Below are 17,500 nucleotides of genomic sequence, written 5' to 3' on the forward strand. Positions count from 1 at the left end.
TGACCATCTCTGGCCTGAACCACAGACATTAGAGGGGTGACCATCTCTGGCCTGAACCACAGACATTAGAGGGGTGACCATCTCTGGCCTGAACCACAGACATGAGAGAGTGACCATCTCTGGCCTGAACCACAGACATTAGAGAGAGTGACCATCTCTGGCCTGAACCACAGACATTAGAGGGGTGACCATCTCTGGCCTGAACCACAGACATTAGAGGGGTGACCATCTCTGGCCTAAACCACAGACATTAGAGGGGTGACCATCTCTGGCCTGAACCACAGACATTAGAGGGGTGACCATCTCTGGCCTGAACCACAGACATGAGAGAGTGACCATCTCTGGCCTGAACCACAGACATTAGAGGGGTGACCATCTCTGGCCTGAACCACAGACATTAGAGGGGTGACCATCTCTGGCCTGAACCACAGACATTAGAGGGGTGACCATCTCTGGCCTGAACCACAGACATTAGAGAGAGTGACCATCTCTGGCCTGAACCACAGACATTAGAGGGGTGACCATCTCTGGCCTGAACCACAGACATTAGAGGGTGACCATCTCTGGCCTGAACCACAGACATTAGAGGGGTGACCATCTCTGGCCTGAACCACAGACATTAGAGGGGTGACCATCTCTGGCCTGAACCACAGACATTAGAGGGGTGACCATCTCTGGCCTGAACCACAGACATTAGAGGGGTGACCATCTCTGGCCTGAACCACAGACATTAGAGGGGTGACCATCTCTGGCAATAACAGTGAACCACAGACATGAGAGAGTGACCATCTCTGGCCTGAACCACAGACATTAGAGGGGTGACCATCTCTGGCCTGAACCACAGACATTAGAGGGGTGACCATCTCTGGCCTAGAAAACCACAGACATTAGAGGGGTGACCATCCTGGCCTGAACCACAGACATTAGAGGGGTGACCATCTCTGGCCTGAACCACAGACATTAGAGAGAGTGACCATCTCTGGCCTGAACCACAGACATTAGAGAGAGTGACCATCTCTGGCCTGAACCACAGACATTAGAGGGGTGACCATCTCTGGCCTGAACCACAGACATTAGAGGGGTGACCATCTCTGGCCTGAACCACAGACATTAGAGGGGTGACCATCTCTGGCCTGAACCACAGACATTAGAGGGGTGACTATCTCTGGCCTGAACCACAGACATTAGAGGGGTGACCATCTCTGGCCTAAACCACAGACATTAGAGAGAGTGACCATCTCTGGTCTGAACCACAGACATTAGAGGGGTGACCATCTTTTGAAGAATATGTGTACTGCATGGGTGGAGAAATGGGTTGAGGATTTACTCTCCCTCTACTGTAGCCCTTTGATACAGTCCAGAGGATAAATCAGGTCTATTCATCTCTGAGCCTGGAGGTCTGGAGGACTGCTGGTTTTTCTGTTCTACCTGATAATGAACTGCACCACCTGGTGTCCCAGGTCTAAATCAGTCCTATATTAGAGAGGAATAATGTAAATCAGCAGAGGAACTGGCTTCCAGGTCCAGATTTGTGATTGGCTGGGGGAGCTAGTGGTGACTGTCTCAGTTGGATGGGATCAGGAGGGTAAAACCGTCGCGGCTCTTCCTGAAATCTGCGTTGGCCTGGCCGGCCTTGGTCTCCACGGTTACGCTCTTGAGCTTCCCCCGCATGTGCAGCTGGATGGCCGAGCAGCAAACCTTCACCAGGAGAGGGGTGTTCCTCACACTGAAACACACACACACACAACCTGTTAACGCACTGATCATTTCAATGACAAATGCTTCATGCAGGAGTACACCACAGTCCCTTATTTAGATATAAAGCAAAATAACATACACTACTGTTCAAAAGTTTGGGGTCAATTTTAGAAATGTCCTTGTTTTGAAATAAATAAAAAATGTAAAGTGTCCATTTAAAATGACATCAAATTGATCAGAAATACAGGGTAGGCGTATTGCAAACAGTATTACTATTTGTAACAAGGTTACATACTACCCCTTTCCATCTCTATATGACATGTTGTGGTTGGTTTGCCAGGAAAGGACAGTCAACACAGCACAGAGAGTCTTTCCATTTGTAATACAAGGTAATTATACCCCTTATCTACTTAAGCAATAAGGCACCTCGGGGGTGCGGTGTAGGGCCAATATAGCACGACTAAGGGCTGTTCTTAGACACGATACAATGCTTAGTGATACATTGGCCATATACCACAAACTGCTATTATAAACTGGTTACCAACTAAATTAGAACAGTAAAAATAGAAAGAAAAAACAACAACAAAAAGACGTTATCTGTCTATTGGACTGGATGGACACACCATTAAACTGCTCTATATCTGGGCTGGTTAAGGAGCCCTTTGTGGGTTATCCTGGTAGGAGGGAATCTCGGGTGTGTGCTGTGTGTGTGTGTGTGTGTGTGTGTGTGTGTGTGTGTGTGTGTGTGTGTGTGTGTGTGTGTGTGTGTGTGTGCGCTGGTATACTGTACTCAAGCTTAACTCAAGGCTTCCTTTCAGTTCCAGTGGCCTAGTTTCACAAAGCTGCATGGCATCCATCCTAAGCCACTAACAGGTGTGACCACAGTCCTCAAAGTCACTCAAACCTCATCTATTCCCCATTCCTCACTCCTCATCCTCCCCCCCACACCCCTTTGTTCACTATAAAGTCCCCCTCCCAGAGCCACACACAGACGGCCCTGCGGCCCTCAAACCCACTGACCTCTCAGAATCCCTAGGTTTTGATGAATCACGTGCGATACTGATCTAAGGGGCCAGGATATATTTATTGACCACCTGCCCAGAGGAAGCTGCCCCGGTGTAAACCTACACCAGGGGAATTGTGTTTCAACTTCACACTAAGCTCCGGGCTATGACAGGGGGATTTGATTGATATAGCTGGGCCACAGAACTACAATAAGTCGAAGGAGTAGGCTGCCATTTCAGGTGCAGACCAGGTCTGTCAGTCTATAACTGGCTTATGGTATTGCAGTGTAGTGGGGGGTTGGGGAGGTTGAGGTGGTCCAGATTTCTCAATGAGAGACTAGGCAGGGTCTGAAATGGCACCCTATTCACTATATAATGTACTACTTTTTACAAGGGGTCCCAATTCCCAATATAGTGGACTACTTTTGACCAGTCACCCTATATCGTCCACTACTTTTGACCAGTGACCCTATATCGTCCACTACTTTTGACCAGTGACCCTATATCGTCCACTACTTTTGACCAATGACCCTATATCGTCCACCACTTTTGAGCAGTGACCCTATATCGTCCACTACTTTTGACCTGTGACCCTATATCGTCCACCACTTTTGACCAGTGACCCTATATCGTCCACCACTTTTGACTAGTGACCCTATATCGTCCACCACTTTTGACCAGTGACCCTATATCGTCCACCACTTTTGACCAGTGACCCTATATCGTCCACCACTTTTGACCAGTGACCCTATATCGTCCACCACTTTTGACCAGTGACCCTATATCTCTCACCACTTTTGACCAGTGACCCTATATCGTCCACTACTTTTGACCAGTGACCCTATATCGTCCACCACTTTTGACCAGTGACCCTATATCGTCCACCACTTTTGACCAGTGACCCTATATCGTCCACCACTTTTGACCAGTGACCCTATATCGTCCACTACTTTTGACCAGTGACCCTATATCGTCCACCACTTTTGACCAGTGACCCTATATCGTCCACCACTTTTGACCAGTGACCCTATATCGTCCACTACTTTTGACCAGTGACCCTATATCGTCCACCACTTTTGACCAGTGACCCTATATCGTCCACCACTTTTGACCAGTGACCCTATATCGTCCACTACTTTTGACCAGTGACCCTATATCATCCACTACTTTTGACCAGTGACCCTATATCGTCCACTACTTTTGACCAGTGACCCTATATCGTCCACTACTTTTGACCAGTGACCCTATTCCATATTCCCTATATTTTTCCCTATTTTTTTTCTTGTGTGGATGGTCAGGGGGCCGGAATATAATTATAATGTCTGGTTCATCCTTGGGAAAAATGTCCAAATGCAATTTGTGTGTGTGAGCAAGGAGGCCTACAAACCTGACTCAGTTACACCAGCTCTGACAGGAGGAATGGGCCAAAATTCACCCAACTTATTGTGGGAAGCTTGTGGAAGGCTACCCGAAACGTTTGACCAAAGCTAAACAATTTAAAGGTAATGCTACCAAATACTAATGGAGTGTATGTGAACTTCTGACCCACTGGGAATGAGATGAAAGAAATAAAAGCTGAAATAAATAATTCTCTCTACTATTTCTCTGACATTTCACATTCTTAAAATAAAGTGGTGATCCTAACTGTCCTAAGACCGGGAAATTGTCTAGGATTAAATGTCAGGAATTGTGAAAAACTGAATTTAAAATGTATTTGGCTAAGGTGTATGTTAACTTCCAATGTCAACACACAACACACACACACACACACACACACACACACACACACACACACACACACACACACACACACACACACACACACACACACACACACACACACTACCGTTCAAAAGTTTGGAGTCACTTAGAAATGCCCTTATTTTTGGAAAGAAAATACATTTTTTGTCCATTAATATAACATCAAATTTATCAGAAATACAGTGTAGACATTGTTAATGTTGTAAATGACTATTGTAGCTGGAAATGGCTGATTTTTTAATGGAATATCTACATAGGTGTAAAGAGGCCAGTTATCAGCAACAGTCACTCCTCTGTTCCAATGGTACGTTGTGTTAGCTAATCCAAGTTTATAATTTTAAAAGCAAATTGATCATTAGAAAACCCTTTTGCAATCATGGTGGTGACAGCATCATGCTGTAGGGATGTTTTTCAGCGGCAGGGACTGGGAGACTAGTCAGGATCGAGGCAAAGATGAACAGAGCAAAGTACAGAGAGGTCCTTGATGAAAACCTGCTACAGAGCGCTCAGAATTTCATGCCGGTGGAAAGGTTCACCTTTCCAGCAGGACAACGACCCTAAGCACACAGCCAAGACAACGCAGCAGTGGCTTCGGGACAAGTCTCTGAATGTCCTTGAGGGGACCCAATCGAACATTTCTGGAGAGACCTGAAAATATCTGTGCAGCAATGCTCCCCATCCAACCTGACAGAGCTTGAGAGGATCTGCAGAGAAGAATGAGAGAAACTCCCCAAATACAGGTGTGCCACACTTGTAGCTTCATACCCAAGAAGACTCGAGGCTGTAATCGCTGCCAAAGGTGCTTCAACAAAGTACTGAGGAAAAGGTCTGAATACTTATGTGATATTTCCTTTAAAAAAAAAATGTTTTAATTAGCTAAATATTGTAACAACCTGTTTTTGCTTAGTCATTATGGAGTAGTGTGTTTAGAATGATGAGGGAAAAACAACTCTTTAATCCATTTTAGAATAATGCCGTAACGTAACAAAACGTGGACAGAGTCTAAGGGTCTGAATACTTTCCGAAGGCACAAGGGGGTTCCATTTGTAGACCTGGTGGTTACGACCTGGTTTCAATCGCTGGTCTAAAGGGGGGTTTGGTCTGGTTCATAAATAGGGTGATGTTCTCAGCTCCACCATGAGCCAAGAAGAACTCCTAATGCTGTGGCCCAATTATTCAACCTTGTGGAATCGACCGCCGACAGAACTGGGGCGCAGCAGCAACTCCTGGGCTACGTCTCTAATGGCAGCCTACTCCCTACCTTGCAGTACTTTTGATCAGGGTCCATGGGGCTCTAGTCAACAAAAATAGTCCACTTCATAGGGAATAGGGTGCTGTTTTGGACGCAGACCTGGAGGGGCCTGAGGACCACGTCTCTATCTCAGATCCTTCGTTTTTGGCCCCTCCCTCCCATTAGTCCACTTCATAGGGAATAGGGTGCTGTTTTGGCCCCTCCCTCCCATTCCCCTGTCACATCCTCTATGCTGTTGGAGTGTGATAGTCCAATGTGAACATATGCCTCCATTGTCTCCATTATGGATAACTATGAGGCCATTTAGTGCTGGGCTGTGGCTGGGTGTATGGATCTGCTCTGGCTCCTGCCACACAATGGTACAGTGTTAGTCACCGTGCTGCAAGGGTGTGTGTGTGTGTGTGTGTGTGTGTGTGTGTGTGTGTGTGTGTGTGTGTGTGTGTGTGTGTGTGTGTGTGTGTGTGTGTGTGTGTGTGTGTGTGTGTGTGTGTGTGTGTGTGTGTGTGTGTGTGTGTGTGTGTGTGTGTGTGTGTGTGTTTCACTATACTTAATACTAAACTAACATTTGACCAACTGGGGACATTATGTTAGTCGGCATAAGCAAAAAGGCTATTTCCAGAGGGTTTTGTGTCAGGGTTAGTGTTGTGTGTGTTAGGGTTAGATTTAGGGTTAGGGTTAGTGTTAGTCGTGTATGTGTGTGTCTACATGAGTTGTCTAGGATATGTGACTCGCTTCAGGAAACTAGGCGTATGTCGCAGGAGCAGCATTTCAACATATTTTTTTACATTTTAAATCAAAATGCTTTATTTGTTTTTAGCAGAAATGGCTTCTGGAACATGTGAACTTTCATGTGCCTTCAGGATACATCCCTTTTTTTTCAACTTTCACCTTAAATGACAAATCTAACTGCCTGTAGCTCAGGCCCTGAAGCAGGGATATGCATATTCTTGGAACCATTTGAAAGGAAACACTTTGAACTTTGTGGAAATGTGAAAGAAATGTAGGAGAATATAACAGAATAGATCTGGTAAAAGATAATTCAAAGAAGAAACCAACAGTTGTATTTTTTAAATGTTTAACATCAAATCAAATCAAATTTATTCCATTTATATAGATTTTGTCCACTAGATCAGCAGTGATATCTCAAAGTTTTGTATCCAGAAACCCAGCCTAGGTTGTTTCAAGAAACCCTAAAACAGCAAACAATGCAGGTCTCCTCAAAACAATGGCTAGGATAAAACTTCATAGAAAGGCCAAAACTGGAAGAAAGATTAAGAAGAGGAACTGCGGGCAGATATGTCTATGGGGTGGCCAGTCCTCTTCTGGCTGTGCCGCATTAGACATTATAACAGGGAACATGACCAAGATGTTAACAAATGTTCATAAATGACCAAAATGGTAAAATAATAAGGCAGAACAGTCATGAAACTGGAGCAGCAGCACAGATTGGCTCAGGTGGACTGGGGACAGCCGGGAGATGAGTTTAGCCTTCATGTCAGGTAGTCCTGGGGCACGGTCCTAGGGCTCAGGTCAGTTGAAACTGGAGCAGGAGCATGGCCAGGTGGACTGGACTTTTTGACAGCAAGGTGTGGACCATTGTGACTTGAGTCCTCCTGTCAGGTAGTCCTGGGACATGGTCCTAGGGCTCAGGTCCTCCAGAGTGAGAGAAACTGAAAGAGAGAAGGAGAGAATTAGAGAACGCACACTTAGATTCACACAGGACACCGAATAGGACAGGAGAAGTACTCCAGATATAACAAACTGACCCTACCCGTTTCTAATTTTGGCAGAAAGTAATTTTATTGAACCATAAACTATTGCAGCTAAATACAGATTGGTAGAGGCTGAGACAGGAGGGGTCAGGAGCTAGCTACTGTGGCCCCATCCGACGGATTATTACATGACCCATCAGGGCCAAACTGGGGGGCAACGGCCATTTACAGGAAAATGTGTAGACAACAGTGAATCATAGTGTCCCATCCAGGTGAGCAACCCCCAGGGCTGAGGGCTGGAGAGAGCATTTCCCATCAAGCTTGTGACTCAGCGGGTAATCGTAACAGGGTTATATCAATTAAATATTTATGAAATATTTTTATCTGGACACTTTGTTTTTGATATTGCTACAGGCAGAGACAGCAAGGGCTTTTACATGACAAATAAACATTGAGCCATTTTCCGTTCACCTTCTGAATGGGTGGAGCTAAACCCTGGGCCAGACTACACTCAATCATATGACCCACTGAAGAGATGAGTCTTCAGTAAAGACTTAAAGGTTGAGACCGAGTTTGCTGAACTCTGACATGGGTAGGCAGACCGTTCCATAAAAATGGAGCTCTATAGGAGAAAGCCCTGCCTCAACAGCTGTTTGCTTAGAAATTCTAGGGACAATTAGGAGGCCTGCTGACAAACCGTAGGACGATCAAGGTCTTATGAAGGACCAAATCAGAGACCTGACAAGGTAAGGACAAGCCCATGTAATGGCTTTGTAGGTTAGTTGTCAGTAAAACCTTGAAATCAGGAGAGTTTAATTGCTTTGCAAACAGGAAGCCAGTGAAAGCAAAGACTGCCTGATGGCTAGCACTGGAGTAATATGATCAAATCTTTTGGTTCTAGTCAGTGTGTAATGATGACGTCCAGGTGTGTGTAATTTGGGACCAGGTGTGTGTAATGATGAAGTTTATTTAGTGCTTTATCCGGGTAGCCGGAAAATAGAGCATTGCAGTAGTCTAACCTAGAAGTGACAAAAGCATGGATTAATTTTTCTGCATCATTTTTGGACAGAAAGTTTCTGACCAGGTTGCAATGTTACCAGGTGTGATGGAAAAAAGCTGTCCAGGTGTGTAAATGGTCTTGATATGTTCTTCAAAAGTGAGATCAGGGAACCAGTGTGTAATGAATGGGAGGTCCTGGGACAGTTTTATTTGAGACGACTGTACAACCATTAAGATTAATTGTCAGATTCAATGGGATCTCTTTGTTTCTTGGGACCTGATGGGAACAAGCATCTAATGGGGTTTTGAGGAGGTGTGTTAATAGTAGAAAGTTTGCAGCCATCCAGTACTTATGTGTAATGATGGGAACCAGGCGTTAATGGTGGGATTTTGGGGATGGGAACCATGTTTCATTGAAATGGGGACCAGGTGTGTCATCCGCCATAGCAGTGAAAGTTTACATTATGCGCTGGATAACATCCCCAAGAGGTAAAATAACACTGTAGCCTGGTATAGTGACAAAACAATAGTGGTCCCTGGCAAGACAGCACAAAAAACAGAACCTGTGTTGGAACATCATATTCATTTGAATGTACAGTTGATTTGTCAGAGGACAAACCATTCACAGAACATCATCTTTGAAATGCAAGAGAAAGGCCATAATGTATTATTCCAGCCCAGGTGCAATTTAGATTTTGTCCACTAGATGGCAGCAGTGTATGTGCAAAGTTTTAGACTGATCCAATAAACCAGTGCATTTCTGTTAAAAAAGGTTGTTTCAAGACTGCCCAAATGTGCCTAATATTCATGTTCATGATGCACTCTCCTCAAAACAATGGCAGGATATTATTTCATTGCAATAACTACTGTAAACTGGACAGTGCAGTTAGATTAAGAAGAATGTAAGCTTTCTGCCAATATCAGATATGTCTATGTCCTGGGAAATGTTCTTGTTACTTATAACCTCATGCTAATCGCATTAGCCTACATTAGCTCAAGGGACACCGATCCTGAAGAAGGTTTTATTAACAAACTTGTGTTACATCCATAAATAGAAATAAAATGGTAAAATTTACGAACCTAGTTGGTTTAGTCATGGAAAAACACAGGAACCTTCCCACTAGCCATGATTGGCTAAGATAATGTATGGGCTGGGCATGCCGGGAGATGAGTTTAGATTGGTCTGCCATGTAGCATGCTTCTGTCTGTAACGTGAGCTGCTCAGTATGTGTTGACAGTCCTTTCGACCACGTCGTTTTTTGAACGTTTGAAAGTTAGCCATTGAGAACTACAAAAGCATTGCTACTTTTGGTGGGAGGAGGTGTGTGTAACAATGGGAACCAGGTGTGTGTAATGATGAAATACAGGTGTGTGTAATGATGGGAACCAGGTGTGTGTAATGATGGGGACCAGGTGTGTAATAATGCTTGCCAGGGCCGGTGATTAGTAGACCAGCAACGTTGAGCGATGGAGAGAGGGGGTAGGCGTGACAGCAGGGTTAACACTGTAGCCTGGTCCCAGTAGGCGTGACAGCAGGGTTAACACTGTAGCCCAGTCCCAGTTGGCAAGACAGCACAAACAGATCCAAGACCAGGCTAACTACACCTTGTGTTGCGAGACAACATCATATTCATTTGATTCAAACCTTGCCATACACCTTTCCCTATGAAAACAACATGACAGACAATGATTCCTCACCATACAATACATATCTAGTCATATCAGGGTAACAGAGATGAGAACATCCAATCAGTATCAATGGGTTCCAAGTAGTTAGCTGCCTGTTAGAGGGGCTCTCAGATCATCTCACAGTATCAATGGGTTCCAAGTAGTTAGCTGCCTGTTAGAGGGGCTCTCAGATCACCTCACAGTATCAATGGGTTCCAAGTAGTTAGCTGCCTGTTAGAGGGGCTCTCAGATCACCTCACAGTATCAATGGGTTCCAAGTATTCCACCTGAGAGGGGCCCTCTCACCTAACCAACACAGTATCAATGACAGGTTCCAACCTAGTTAGCCACCATGTTAGAGGGGCTCTCAGATCACCTCACAGTATCAATGGGTTCCAACTAGTTCCACCATGTTAGACAGGCTACCTAACCAAGATCACCTGAGAGACAGGTATCTAATGGGTTCCACCAGTAGTTAGCTGCCTGTTAGAGGGGCTATTCTCAGATCACCTCACAGTATCAATGGGTTCCAAGTAGTTAGCTGCCTGTTAGAGAGGGCTCTCTACCTAACCAACTATTCATCTCAGGCCCTCTACCTAACCAATCACCATGGGTTCCAAGTAGTTAGCTAACCTGTTAGATGGGGCAGGCCCTCTACCTAACCAACTATTCCACCACACAGGTATCAACTGGGTTCCACCATGAGAGACAGTTAACCAACTGCCTGTTAGAGGGGCTCTCAGATCACCTCACAGTATCAATGGGTTCCAAGTAGTTAGCTGCCTGTTAGAGGGGCTCTCAGATCACCTCACAGTATCAATGGGTTCCAAGTAGTTAGCTGCCTGTTAGAGGGGCTCTCAGATCACCTCACAGTATCAATGGGTTCCAAGTAGTTAGCTGCCTGTTAGAGGGGCTCTCAGATCACCTCACAGTATCAATGGGTTCCAAGTAGTTAGCTGCCTGTTAGAGGGGCTCTCAGATCACCTCAATGGGACAAGTAGGCTGCCTGTTAACCTCAGATCACCTCACAGACAGGCCCTCTACCTAATTCAACTACCACCAAGAGTAGGATCAGGATCCCATGTCCATGCAATCCTATTCATTACGGCAAAACTGATCCTAGATCAACACTCCTACTCTGAGATGCTTTGTGAATAATTCCACCATGGGATCAGGCCCTCTACCTGCAACTGTGATGACTGCCCTACCTCAACTAATATGAGACAACCAACAGACTATTCCACCAGAACAGCCCTGACCTAACTACACTATTCCAGGTCCTGACAGGACTCTATTCTGGGTTCCTAACACTATTCCACCACGATGCCTGCCCTCTACCAGCCACTTTCTAAAACAGACCTAATTTCACTGAGACAGGCCCTCTACCTATATGCATTCCAGCCAGTGAGTTCTCTATGACAAACTGCAAAGAAACCTACCTAGCAGCATCTCCCTCATAGCACCTCCATAGCACTTGCTGTAACACTATCTGTCTGTGAAGAAAACCATGGCAGGCAAGGTTATTTATAGCAATGTGTCCATGGGGTGTTAAAAGAGTGTGCCCCAGAAATACAAGTATGTTGCTTTGTGGTTGAATGTTTTAAATAAGATAAAAATGAGAACAAACTCATCCCCCCAAAAATGAAAACTCACTAAACTGACATTCACACTCAGGCCCCCTACCAACCAACTATTCCACCATGAGAGACAGGCCCTCTACCTAACCAACTATTCCACCATGAGAGACTCCCTCCTAACCAACTCACTCTCCCCTCATCCTTCTCTCCCTAACCCTATCCACCATGAGAGAAGGCCCTCTCCCTCCCTATCACCATGAGAGACAGGCCCTCTATAACCCTCCCCCACTCCCTCCCAACTATTCCACCTCATTCCTAACCAACTATTCCCCTGAGAGACAGGCCCTCTACCTAACCAACTATTCCACCTAGACAGGCCCTCTACCTAACCAACTATTCCACCATGAGAGACAGGCCCTCTACCTAACCAACTATTCCACCATGAGAGACAGGCCCTCTACCTAACCAACTATTCCACCATGAGAGACAGGCCCTCTACCTAACCAACTATTCCACCATGAGAGACAGGCCCTCTACCTAACCAACTATTCCACCATGAGAGACAGGCCCTCTACCTAACCAACTATTCCACCATGAGAGACAGGCCCTCTACCTAACCAACTATTCCACCATGAGAGACAGGCCCTCTACCTAACCAACTATTCCACCATGAGAGACAGGCCCTCTACCTAACCAACTATTCCACCATGAGAGACAGGCCCTCTACCTAACCAACTATTCCACCATGAGAGACAGGCCCTCTACCTAACCAACTATTCCACCATGAGAGACAGGCCCTCTACCTAACCAACTATTCCACCATGAGAGACAGGCCCTCTACCTAACCAACTATTCCACCATGAGAGACAGGCCCTCTACCTAACCAACTATTCCACCATGAGAGACAGGCCCTCTACCTAACCAACTATTCCACCATGAGAGACAGGCCCTCTACCTAACCAACTATTCCACCATGAGAGACAGGCCCTCTACCTAACCAACTATTCCACCATGAGAGACAGGCCCTCTACCTAACCAACTATTCCACCATGAGAGACAGGCCCTCTACCTAACCAACTATTCCACCATGAGAGACAGGCCCTCTACCTAACCAACTATTCCACCATGAGAGACAGGCCCTCTACCTAACCAACTATTCCACCATGAGAGACAGGCCCTCTACCTAACCAACTATTCCACCATGAGAGACAGGCCCTCTACCTAACCAACTATTCCACCATGAGAGACAGGCCCTCTACCTAACCAACTATTCCACCATGAGAGACAGGCCCTCTACCTAACCAACTATTCCACCATGAGAGACAGGCCCTCTACCTAGCCAACTATTCCACCATGAGAGACAGGCCCTCTACCTAACCAACTATTCCACCATGAGAGACAGGCCCTCTACCTAACCAACTATTCCACCATGAGAGACAGGCCCTCTACCTAACCAACTATTCCACCATGAGAGACAGGCCCTCTACCTAACCAACTATTCCACCATGAGAGACCGGTCAGGCCCTCTACCTAACCAACTATCCCACCATGAGAGACCGGTCAGCACCTCTACCTAACCAACTATCCCATCATGAGAGACCGGTCAGGCCCTCTACCTAACCAACTATTCCACCATGAGAGACAGGCCCTCTACCTAACCAACTATTCCACCATGAGAGACCCTCAGCACCTCCACCTACCTAACCAACTATCCCACCATGAGAGACAGGCCCTCTACCTAACCAACTATCCCACCATGAGAGACAGGCCCTCTACCTAACCAACTATCCACCATGAGACAGGCCCTCTACCTAACCAACTATTCCACCATGAGAGACAGGCCCTCTACCTAACCAACTATCCCACCATGAGAGACAGGCCCTCTACCTAACCGACTATTCCACCATGAGAGACAGGCCCTCTACCTAACCAACTATTCCACCATGAGAGACAGGCCCTCTACCTAACCAACTATCCCACCATGAGAGACAGGCCCTCTACCTAACCAACTATTCCACCATGAGAGACAGGCCCTCTACCTAACCAACTATTCCACCATGAGAGACAGGCCCTCTACCTAACCGACTATTCCACCATGAGAGACAGGCCCTCTACCTAACCAACTATTCCACCATGAGAGACAGGCCCTCTACCTAACCAACTATTCCACCATGAGAGACCGGTCAGGCCCTCTACCTAACCAACTATCCCACCATGAGAGACCGGTCAGGCCCTCTACCTAACCAACTATCCCACCATGAGAGACCGGTCAGGCCCTCTACCTAACCAACTATCCCACCATGAGAGACCGGTCAGGCCCTCTACCTAACCAACTATCCCACCATGAGAGACCGGTCAGGCCCTCTACCTAACCAACTATCCCACCATGAGAGACCGGTCAGGCCCTCTACCTAACCAACTATCCCATCATGTGAGAGACCGGTCAGGCCCTCTACCTAACCAACTATCCCACCATGAGAGACAGTCTATGGACTATCCCACCATGAAACAGGTCTATTTTCCACCATGGATGGTAACCAACTAGGTCATGATGGAAGGAACCACTATCCCACCAAAGACAGGCCCTCTACCTGATGAGGTCCCACCATGAGAGAAGAGCCCTCTACCTAACCAACTATCCCACCTGATGACAGGTCATGATGGAAGGCCCTCTTAAATTCCACCATGAAGACAGGTCTACCTGATGGAAGAGTCATTTAAAACTATTCCACCATGAAGAGGTCATGATTCCACCAAGACAGGCTCATTTAAAGCTATTGAAGAGGTCATGATGGAAGGCCCTCTACCTAATGACTAGGTCCACCATGGAAGAGTCATTTAAAACTCCATGAAGACAGGCCCTCATGGAAGAGTCATTTAACCAACTATTCCACCATGAGACAGGCCCTCTGGAAGAGTCATTCCAAAGACTGGCCCTCTGATGACTATTCCACCATGAGGACAGGCCCTCTACCTAAAACTATTCCACCATGAAGACAGGTAACCAACTATTGATGGAACAGGCCCTCTACTTAAACTATTCTGATGAAGAGGTCATGATGGAACTATCCCATTTAAAGTCAGGATAATGAGGTCCCATGATGGAAGAGTCATTTAAAACTATCCCATCGTGAGAGACAGTGATGGATGGAAGAGTCATTTAAAGGTGGATGAAGAGGTCATGATGGAAGAGTCATTTAAAGCTGGATGAAGAGGTCATCATGGAAGAGTCATTTAAAGCTGGATGATGAGGTCATGATGGAAGAGTCATTTAAAGCTGGATGATGAGGTCATGATGGAAGAGTCATTTAAAGCTGGATGAAGAGGTCATCATGGAAGAGTAATTTAAAGCTGGATGAAGAGGTCATGATGGAAGAGTCATTTAAAGCTGGATGAAGAGGTCATGATGGAAGAGTCATTTAAAGCTGGATGAAGAGGTCATGATGGAAGAGTCATTTAAAGCTGGATGATGAGGTCATGATGGAAGAGTCATTTAAAGCTGGATGAAGAGGTCATGATGGAAGAGTCATTTAAAGCTGGATGATGAGGTCATGATGGAAGAGTCATTTAAAGCTGGATGATGAGGTCATGATGGAAGAGTCATTTAAAGCTGGATGAAGAGGTCATGATGGAAGAGTCATTTAAAGCTGGATGAAGAGGTCATGATGGAAGAGTCATTTAAAGCTGGATGATGAGGTCATGATGGAAGAGTCATTTAAAGCTGGATGAAGAGGTCATGATGGAAGAGTCATTTAAAGCTGGATGAAGAGGTCATGATGGAAGAGTCATTTAAAGCTGGATGAAGAGGTCATCATGGAAGAGTCATTTAAAGCTGGATGATGAGGTCATGATGGAAGAGTCATTTAAAGCTGGATGATGAGGTCATGATGGAAGAGTCATTTAAAGCTGGATGAAGAGGTCATGATGGAAGAGTAATTTAAAGCTGGATGAAGAGGTCATGATGGAAGAGTCATTTAAAGCTGGATGATGAGGTCATGATGGAAGAGTCATTTAAAGCTGGATGTAAGAGGTCATGGATAGACAGTTTTTTGGACAGGAATCTCCTGAGTGTTTGAAAGATGAATGATGGTAGTTTACCCGACCGCTAAAGACCCAGACTGTTCCTCAATTCATCATGTCTTTATCTCATGGAACTACCCTCTATACTTCTTGGTCTTCAGAGATTCACTTTCACAGGTGAGAAACAGGCCCAGTGTGGAGCCTGGGACATGTTTAACACCTCAGTACAGAGTAGCACAGCAACTCATTCACACCACAGTTCCACTGTGGTAAAACAACTCATTCACACCATAGTACCAGAGTGGTAAAACAACTCATTCGCACTAGAGGTCTTCATGGGTCCAAAAAGTTGGAGGGGGATGGGCCGTACTGTGAGTGACATGGGTAGCAGAGAGGGAGATATGTTCCGCTCTACCAGGAGGGGGATGGGCCGTACTGCAGTGCATGCCCCAAAGCCGCCCGCCCCCGCCCCAAGCCCCCGCCCCCCAAAGCCGCCCTCCCCCAAGCCCCAAAGCCGCCCGCCCCAAGCCCCAAAGCAGCCCGCCCCAAAGCCCAAGCGGGGCGGCAGCGTAGCCTAGTGGTTAGAGCGTTGGACTAGTAACCGGAAGGTTGCGAGTTCAAACCCCCGAGCTGACAAGGTACAAATCTGTCGTTCTGCCCCTGAACAGGCAGTTAACCCACTGTTCCCAGGCCGTCATTGAAAATAAGAATTTGTTCTTAACTTGCCTGGTTAAATAAAAGGTAAAAAAAATAAAAATTCCGCCTGCAATCTAAATTCACACTTCCTCCTCAGCTGCCTGGCAAACATCGCTGGGGCAACGGCAGCATCTGCGGCCTCTACAGAGAGGGGCAGTGTAAGGTGGGTAGGAAGAGGATGCTATCTGGGTGTTAGACTGGGCAGAGGATGGGCCAGGGGGCTTGGGGGCTTGTTGCCCACTGATGAGCATTGTGATGGACATCAATATCAATATCATCACCAGCACCAGGCCCTCCAACCAACTCTGATGTAGCATTTGGCCAGCACCAGACAGCCCTCCAACCAACTGCCCACTGATGTAGCATTGTGATCGACATCAATATCATCACCAGCACCAGACAGCCCTCCAACCAACTGCCCACTGATGTAGCATTGTGATCGACATCAATATCATCACCAGCACCAGACAGCCCTCCAACCAACTGCCCACTGATTTAGCATTGTGATCGACATCAATATCATCACCAGCACCAGACAGCCCTCCAACCAACTGCCCACTGATGTAGCATTGTGATCGACATCAATATCATCACCAGCACCAGACAGCCCTCCAACCAACTGCCCACTGATGTAGCATTGTGATCGACATCAATATCATCACCAGCACCAGAGACCCATCTCAACCAACTGTCCCTTTAACCTACATACATACACACTAAAATGTAAGCTGGTGCTGCAAAACACCACGTTGTGCCGAACACATGGACTCAATTGAGTTGGGCTTGGGTAACGGATGGGCAGGGTGCTTGTTCTGGCATGGAGGACCAGACTGGCCAAACCGCACCTTGACGTAGCAATGTCGTCATCACCACCAACAAAGACCAATCTCAACCAGCTGGCCCCAGCATCTTGAGTCTCCCCAGGGTGCATTCTGGGGGAGAAAAACAATTACTCGTGTAGGTTAGAGCAAAAACACCACATGTTGAGTGCCCCCCCCCCCTCCCATTATCTCTGCTCTGACCTTGCTGATAATACACTTTATTGAGGAAAAATGTATTTACTATGACTGTGACATGTGGTTGTCCCACCTAGATGTGTTTAGATGGACGCAG

At 46.3% G+C, this 17,500-nt stretch overlaps 1 long non-coding RNA gene and 1 pseudogene across 9 annotated transcripts; one reads left to right on the plus strand and one right to left on the minus strand.

Annotated features, from left to right (window-relative positions):
* Nucleotides 1-955: 955 nt before the first annotated feature.
* LOC118371390 (unconventional myosin-Ig-like) overlaps nt 956-17,500 on the minus strand; it is a 94,951-nt pseudogene continuing 78,406 nt past the window's right edge.
* On the plus strand, nt 14,845-16,137 carry LOC127909981 (uncharacterized). 9 transcript variants are annotated; one of them, XR_008073229.1, is made up of 4 exons: nt 14,901-14,997; nt 15,035-15,182; nt 15,257-15,367; nt 15,442-16,137. It is a non-coding gene; the product is annotated as an uncharacterized LOC127909981 (long non-coding RNA). The 9 variants fall into 9 exon arrangements; XR_008073227.1 differs by lacking the exon at nt 14,901-14,997 and adding an exon at nt 14,845-14,886 and having other exon boundaries at nt 15,035-15,108; nt 15,146-16,137; XR_008073226.1 differs by having other exon boundaries at nt 14,876-14,960; nt 15,035-15,108; nt 15,146-16,137.

The sequence above is a fragment of the Oncorhynchus keta genome, chromosome 20 (genome assembly GCF_023373465.1).
Source record: "Oncorhynchus keta strain PuntledgeMale-10-30-2019 chromosome 20, Oket_V2, whole genome shotgun sequence".
Lineage (NCBI taxonomy): Eukaryota > Metazoa > Chordata > Actinopteri > Salmoniformes > Salmonidae > Oncorhynchus > Oncorhynchus keta.